The sequence below is a fragment of the Canis aureus genome, chromosome 13 (genome assembly GCF_053574225.1).
Source record: "Canis aureus isolate CA01 chromosome 13, VMU_Caureus_v.1.0, whole genome shotgun sequence".
NCBI lineage: Eukaryota > Metazoa > Chordata > Mammalia > Carnivora > Canidae > Canis > Canis aureus.
The window spans coordinates 33,863,936-33,872,662 of record NC_135623.1 but is presented as its reverse complement, the minus strand read 5'-3'; the positions used below and the strand labels follow the sequence as shown (position 1 = coordinate 33,872,662).

Genomic DNA, 8,727 nt, shown 5'->3' with positions numbered 1-8,727 from the left:
TCAGCATTAAAATTATTCCAAAATAATATGCATTTCCACTGTAAGCGAAGCACACATCTTTAAAAATAAACCATCAAAAGTTATACAATCTTCAAATTATGTAAATAACTAATTGATAACATTTAGATAACAAAATTTATTAAAGTAATTCTGGCTCAGAATTAATTTTGGAAAAAAAAGAATTAATTTGGGAATATTAAAATTAGTCTCAGAAACATGTTAACAAATTGACACAAGATTTGCACACTTCTAAAATGTAATCTGACAAACATTTTTTCCAAATTTTTCTTATCAGCTTTTTTTTTTTTGCTGAACTGCAAGATTGCTTTTCTTGGTTGCCATTAGTAACTGTGACAGTTATTATAGCATCAACCTGATAATTATGTATTTTTAAGAGATACTGGCAAATGCAAGAGTGACTAATTATTTAAAGTCATTTAAATTATACCTTTATAAGGTTATTAGCAGCCATGCTTTTGATATATATTTTTTGTCATATTTAGCATATAAAAGACATGTAAAGCTATTAAATGAGTCATAAAATCTATATATAACATGCCTTGAGATAAACGTATGTATATATACCTAGGGATATATAAATAATTGGATGATTTTAGTGTTATATAGTCCTAAACTATACTGTCAGTACAGTTGATCTTGCAAAAACACAATCTCTCATTCTAGGCCAAATTAATTTTGAAAAATAGATTAATATAAATATCTCAAAAGAAAAAGTTTCTGCCTTATCTGTTTTATAAACATAAGTTAAACTTTAACTTTTTTTAATTTAAACTTTATCTTAAGTCAAATTGTCACCACAAACCTTCAATAATCACAATTTATCATCTTGCCTTATTTTACTGCTTTTTTGTAGTTCCTTATAGGCAGGACATACAGAGATGAGAATTGTTTGAGGACAGAAAATGTAATATAGTTAGGAAATACCTTCTGCACTATTGAAAAAGCACTTTACAACATGAGAAATTTGATGACTAACAATCTAAATTATCTTTAACCCATCCATGTACTTCCAATAAACTAAGCACTCTTTGTATCAGACCCATCGAATAAGTGTGGCCTGGAGGAAAATGGTCTGTTTATTTGTGTGGTAAACAAGATGATGGTTCTAATGAGCTATGTCTATCATCTTTCATCATTAATTATAAGGAAGAAGACTAAATTACCTGAAAATTATTTCTCCCTTGTTAGATGAGGCTGATGATAAGTTGTGTGGGGATGCCTCTACCTGGACCATGATAAGGATGAACTGGCCTCAGGTAGATTTGTATGTCAGGTGTCTTTCAGATATGAGAAATGGAATGCCAGCTAGACAATCTATATGTTTGTCCAAGACTTAGACCATTTAGGGTAACTTTTAAAGATATGTAATCATTTCTGGCTGGCAGTATATTAAATCTTATCCAAAATTATCCTCTCTCCTCACTCCTACTCTCAGGGACTCAGCAATGTGACTTATTTTATCCAACAGAATTTTACCAGAAGTGATACAAGCAAAGCTTTGAAAATTGTTTCATTGATGTCCCTCTCACAACAAGAGGATGCTCAGCAAGCCAACTACTGCAGAAGAAAGAAGATTAGGGTAGCCTCCAGCCTGTGGGAAAATAAAACATTGTTTAAATCATTCAGTTTGGGGTGGTTTGTTCAATACTGTTTCATGCATGTACATGTGTGTGTATGTGTATGTATGACCATACTAAACTGACACAGTGTTGGAAGTGATTTGAGAACTTATAAAACAAAAAAAATATGAGAGAGATATACAGGATAATTTATATGTCAATGACCATAAAAATATTAAATATATTTGACTTCTGATGCTGTGGGTAAAGGAACATGGTAGGAGGGCTAAATATGCTTGAAGGGAGAAAGCAATAACTAATCAATGAGAACAGAGTTCTGAGTAATGCAGGACAATCTTAGAGATAATACTAAATTTGAAAACTATATATTTTTTACATTTAACAGTAAACTATAATGTCACTTCAACATTACCAGAGATGTTTGTAACAGTTATAACTGCAAGAGCAATCTTTTTGGATGTGTTTATATGGAGTGCCCTATGATAAAATAGAAAGAACTTGTATTTGGAATGAAATAGAAAAATTAAAGTTGAAGCTTCCCAATTATCTACCTATGTATTTTTCTGAATATCAGTATTCTCATTCATAAAATAATAATTCCTTAATATATTCATTGTCAAGATTAGTCAGATATGCATAGGATCTTTCTCAATAAATAGTAGATATTGCTGTTATTATCCCTGAGACTATACTTTGCCCATAGAGAATCTTCAGTGAAAGGCAGTGATATTATCATTTTTGTTGTTAGGAAAGAAATGACTATAGCAATCACAATGCTGCAGATGTAAATTGCGTATTTGAGTTTGAATGAAAGAATGATGCAGAAGTCAAACTGAATGATAACAAGACTTTTCCACAGTAGTGTACTTGCTCTGATGACAAACAAAAGCAAGCATAGTATAAAAAGAAGGAAAAACTGTTTTATTTGAAAACAATCCAGACTTATCATGGGGGCATAAGACAAGATCAATAAAGCAGCAAGATAATAAATAAAATTATGAGCCTCTCATTTTATACAAGTCTGGACTGTTGAGGGAAGTAGGAATGATAGAACTATAGTTTCATAATGCTCACATAGTAATTGTATTATATATAATAGCTATTAATCAAGTTGTATATGGTTCACATTCACATGTGGACCAGACCTTATTTAAAATTATGTTATTATGAAAACTGCTGAATTAGAAGACCTTCTCATTTATATGCACAGACATTTAATATGGACAATACACCAATTACAACTGCCATTCATGAGGTACTCATTATGAACTAGGAACTAAGTTAAGAGCTTTACATAGATTATTTAGTTTATTTCTTATAAACTCTACGTTTTACAAAGGGGAAAAATGAGGTTGCCAAATAGTAAGTAATTTGTTTAATGTCATAGAACTATTAAGTAGGGGAGGCAGGATTTGAATTTAGTATGTTTCTAAAGTCTGTGCTCAAGGATCAGCATTTGCAGTGTTTACCCAAGAGATGAGGTTTGTACATGAACAATGCCTATTCCGTTCTTTATCCTTGATCCTCCTGGATTTTGTTATCATAAAAATTCATCTAAACAGCTACAAATAAGGATAATGCATGTATGTACAAAGAAAGTTGAACAGGTAACAAATCTCTTATAACAATGTACTTGGACAATTATGAACTCCCACTGTACCTTTCAGTAGCATCCAGGTGTCATTTATCATCTGCTCTTTCTTGGAGCATGTTGCCTTCTTTTTTTATTACACTTTTCATTTAAAAAATTTCTTTAATGTATGTTCTCTCTTTCACTGGGGTCAATTTCCTCTGATTATCAAGATATATTCCTCTCTTTCAGACTTTTCCACAGGCCTGATAATGTTTCGCAAATATATTAATGATGATGGCTTAAGGTCTCTAAGATGGGCTATATCAAAATTTTTACAGATTACTATACAGTTCCTTAGGGAGATAAAAACTGAACTTGCTGGAATTTCTTTGTGCTAAGATGGGACAATTAGTCTATTCATATAATGAAAGCACTGGCAAAAGCTGTCAAAGTCAACTGTCTTAGAGCTCTGGAAGCTAACCAAAAGCTTGCAGCAATCTAAGGACATTTATTCAAGATAAATAGCTAAATCTAGGTAAGTACAACAAATCATTTGGTGTTTGTAACTTGTCCTATTTCCATTCCCCTTTCCCTAGATCTCTAGTAGCCTTAGAAACCACAGCTGTACAATCATGGTGAACACAAGCAACCTCTCATCCATTTTAGAGCAAAGAATAGGATTGGAGTTCCTCCAAAGCTTCAGTTCTAGAAAATTGTCACTATTGACCTGTTTGCAGTTCCCTGGAAAATTGCATTCATAGGCCATATCTCCATTTGACTTAATTCAGGCCTCACCCAGGATGAACAACTTTTCCTTTGGGCATTTAGAAAAAACAATTAGTGATAATTCTTTAACACTGTAGCTTCCTGTGGCAGCAATAAAAGTTGGAGCAATCAAGTTGACCAGCAAACTTAAAAGGAAAAGCTGATAGATGAGATACCCGTAACAGATTCTGAAAAGTGCAAAATATATTTCTGGGAATCTAGATTTTAAGACAAAAATTATTACTAAAAATTGCTAACCAAAGATCCCCAAAATATATGAAACTAAAATTTATGGAATTAAAAAGATATATAGAAAATTTAAAAATAATAACTTGAATTTTCAATATCCCACTTTCTGTAGTGAAAAGAATAACCAAAAAAAGATTCACAAGGAAAAATAGAACTTGAACAACATCACAAACCACTATACTGAATAGATATTTATAGAACATTCCATCCAATAAAATATACAACCTCTTTAAAATTGCATAAGGAACATTCTCCAGATTATGCAAAACAAATCTCAATTTAAAACTGTAGAAATTAAACAAAGTATATATATGGCCATAATAGAATGATGTTAGAAATCAGTAACAGAGGAAAATTTATAAAGTCACAAATATGTGGAAATTAGACTAACCCACTCTTAAATAACAAATAGGTACAAGAAGAAATCACAAGGGAAATTAGAAGATATTTTGAGATGACTTAAAATGAAAATAAAACATACACAAATATATGGAGTACAGCTAAGGCGGTGCTTAGAGAAAAAAATGTAGCTAGATACCTTTTTAAAAAGAAGATGGGGATCCTTGGGTGGCTCAGCGGTTTAGCGCCACCTTCAGCTCAGGGCGTGATCCTGGAGTCCCAGGATCGAGTCCCACCTCGGGCTCCCTGCATGGAGCGTGCCTCTCCTTCTGCCTGTGTCTCTGCCTCTCTCTGTGTGTGTGTAAATAAATAAAATGAATAAATAAATAAAATCTTAAAAAAAAAAAACAGAGAAGAAGAAGATCAGTGTTATTCCTAAGAGTAAGAGCAGGGTGGCAGAGTAAACAAATCGAAGAGTGACAAATTAAGAAATGAGTTAGGTCATAGATTGTGGGATGTTGTAAGCAGTTTAAAGTTTATTCTAACTGTGATAGAAGCCGTTGAAGAGTGTAAAGCAGGCTGGAGGTGGAGGACGATAAGGCAAATGATAGGTCATGTTTGGTGGGATATGACCAATTTACATGACTTAAAAGTTACTCCAGTGACTTAGTAGATATAGGCTGAGAGTAGAAATAGAGACCAGTTGTGATGGTATTGTAGAAGCCAAAGTGAAAAATTAGAGTAATTATAGGTAAGTGGCAGAAAGACCAGTAGTCAGAACTGGCATACTTACTGATGTGTTAGATTAGGGATGTTAAGAAAGGGATAATGATTCCTAGGTTTGGGACCAGAGCGCACTGTCAAATTGAGTGAAAAAATTGAGGGGAGAGTTTTGGAAAGAACAGTAAGATGTCTAGAATTATTCCAGTAGAGGTATCAATTAGGAGGTTAATTTAGTAGTCCGAGTGACACATGATGATGGTTAAGTCCAGAATGTAGAGTGGTGTCAAAATTCTGGAAGTCACATAATCAGAGAAAGAGAAAAAATATTTTTAATGCTGACTAAGGGATCCCTGGGTGGAGCAGTGGTTTGGTGCCTGCCTTTGGCCCAGGGCGCGATTCTGGGGACCCGGGGTCGAATCCCACATCGGGCTCCCTGCATGGAGCCTGCTTCTCCCTCTGCCTATGTCTCTGCCTCTCTCTCTCTCTCTCTGTGGGTGGCTATCATAAAAAAATTTTAAAAAAATGCTGACTAAATTCTTGGATAAGGAAAAATCTATTTTTGTAACTTATATTCATGAAAGTGAAGTGGACTGGAAATTGTTTCCCTAGATGGTTAAATCCCTAGGAGAAAAGCACTGTGAGTTGTTTATTTCTGTGACTTTTGTGTTCAATATAGAACACATGAAATAGTAAGTTTTAAAAAGTCATTGTTGAATAACTTAAATGAACACAAGGCTATAAATTCATATTTATTATGATTGCCAAAAGGGGATTTCTTTGCATATTTTTTATATAATTTCATGTGCAATTCAATGTAGAAAAAGTGTTTTATAATAACCTTTCAATGTTTTTCTGCATTGAAATTTAAGATAGGAAACTTACAGTCTGCAAGAAAACCAGAATATTTATATTCATCAGCCAGAAACATCATAGTTGACAGTCATATATTTTGCTTCCTCCCTTTTACTGTCTTCTAAGAGTGACTGACCCCCATAAACTCTAGAGTGCTAATAATCATGTGACTATTTCCCTTCCATGCTGTTTAGGAGATACAGTAGGAGATACAGTAGACAGAAAACTCACAGGATTCATAGTTACAATAGTTGAATAGTGTTTTCTGCTGTAATCCATGTCTAATGAATTTTAACAATAAGAATGTTAAAGTATAAAGGCAAATCTACTTGTAGGAGAGAAAAACTTTTAAAAAACTAAAATATGTATTAAGAACAAGGAAGTTCACTTGAGGTTGTAGCTTCTTCCTCTGGAAACACAACAATGTGCTTGAAAAATTCTTTTCAACGTGCTTTTCAGTACATTGTTTTGATTTGTAAATAAAAGCCAAGGAGGAAACCTCAAGTCAAATCTGATTTTCCCAGAATAATCAGATATCATTCATTGTCTGAAAAATAATACCCATGTAAAACATCTACAAAGCTGAGGCTAAAGTAACTATTATATTTGTTACTTTTTAAAGTGAATGCCTAGACAAATGTAGTAGGTTATCAAAATAGGACCTGTGAGTCTGTTAAAACCCCTGGGAAAGGAAAAACTTGGAACAAATTGGTATTTTTTTTAATCTCAGGATTTCTGTAATAGAGACAAACATTCTGATTTTTTTTTTAAGATGTATAACACCAAGCTGAATATGCACTCTGAGCTCATGCAGTCAAATTTTAACTGGATTCTTTGTGTCCCTCAGATGGGGTAACAGCTCACATTTACTATTTACTATGTTGTAAATAGCTAGGCAGCTCTGCATCTTGTTGCATTTCTTCTACAGATCCTTGATTGATGAATCTTATCATCCCCATTTCACAGATGTATAAATGCAGCCTGAGAGGTTAACTATCATGCACATGGTCACAGGGTGAGATGAGGCCAGAATTCCTATGCAAGTCTGTCTGCCTGATTGGAAAAAAAAAAAAAAAATGCTCTTTTTGTTACTTGGCACTATCTTAAAATATTTTTAACCTTGATCGAAGGCTTATTATGTTATCTTAGCAACAATAAGAACTGAATTTTATTCTAGAATTCATTACTCTTCCCAGATCTTCAACATCCACCCCTTTACCACTCTAGGCAGATGAGCAAGGATCAATCTCACTCTAGGCTCAGACGGAGATCAAATCCTTCTCTCAACTTCCCTCTACATCATCTCAAATTACCTGACATCTCCCAGCAATCCCTCTTTCTGAGTTTTCTTATACCCAACTTATCTACCACTCACGTGTGCGGGCTGTCCCTGAAGTCAGAATGACATCTCTGTCCCTAAGACCAACATCCCATATCATTTGTCATGTTGCTTACATTTGAATTCTTCCAGAAGAAGATCCTGAGACAAATTTGGATTTAAGGACACAAAAAAGGTTCATTTTGTAGAAGATTGCAGGAAATGCTACTAGGAAAGTGATGAAAGAGAAGACAGGAAATAAAATGTTCTTATCATGCAAGGGTCTCCTGAGAATAAGTTCAAGTTAATGATGCCAGGAAAGTGCCACAGCCAGTTTAGAAGATGTACCTCAGTTATCTTGCTCAAGGTGCAAGGGAGCAGAGTACTTGCACACTAAGGTCACAGTCATTGGTCGAGGGCTACTGGGGTTGGCAGGAAATTCTCTGATAAGATTGGCCTGTCATGTGAGCAAGCAGGTTTAAGTTCTCAGGCAATGTCATGCAGGTTCTGGGAGCTGGAATTTGGGCAGCCATATGCTACTCTGGTTAACGTGAGGGGATACGGGTACACATTCACTTTATCATATTATTTAAAAATATTTATTGTGTTTGCAACCAATGATTTTCTTTACATAAAAACCTTTTGTGTCCCTTCCTACTTTTCTAGTCATTCCTTTATTTTTGTATCTATATTCTTTTTTTTATTCCTACCACTTTATATAAACACTTAAATATTAACCACTTAAATATTTCCTAAGAATCTGTTCATGATTCCTCTCATTTCGACTCCTACCTGTGGCAATCTCATGGTTCTATTATATCCGTGCAGATGATTCTCACATTCATAACTCAAATCCAATCTTGTTTCCCCTGTCCAATGTTCAATATTACACTTTAAACCATCACCTAGAGCTCACCTCCTTCATTTAGCACCTGAGGATATCCAAAACTGACTTTGTAATATTCCTTAGAAATACTTCATATTTTAAAAACTACTCATATCTTCTTTCAAGTCAAATTGTTGAAAAATTCTTAATCATCTTTGACACATCTATTTTTCTTTCCCCAATATTCAGTTAGACTATTCTGCCAATTCTCTCTCTATAATATCTCTTCTCCAGTTCTTCCTCTTCAACTTCCAACAACTACTTCCATTCACAAGGATTTCATTATTCTTGACTTGGTCTACTTTAATAGCCTCCAAGTTCTTTCTTTCTTTTCTTTTCTTTCTTTCTTTCTTTCTTTCTTTCTTTCTTTCTTTCTTTCTTTCTTTCTTCCTTCCTTCCTTCCTTCCTTCCTTCCTTCCTT

The 8,727-nt window shown here is 33.9% G+C and overlaps 1 long non-coding RNA gene across 5 annotated transcripts in view; it reads right to left on the bottom strand.

Annotated features, from left to right (window-relative positions):
• Nucleotides 1-254: 254 nt before the first annotated feature.
• Nucleotides 255-8,727, bottom strand: part of LOC144282265 (uncharacterized) — a 126,423-nt gene continuing 117,950 nt past the window's right edge. For 3 of the 5 annotated variants that reach the window (XR_013350644.1, XR_013350642.1, XR_013350645.1), the window contains 2 exons: nt 4,727-7,155; nt 255-3,437 (listed from right to left, as the gene is read on the bottom strand). This is a non-coding gene — a long non-coding RNA (uncharacterized LOC144282265). The remainder of the gene's footprint in view (nt 3,438-4,726; nt 7,156-8,727) is intronic. The other 2 variants (XR_013350643.1, XR_013350646.1) reach the window with 2 other exon arrangements.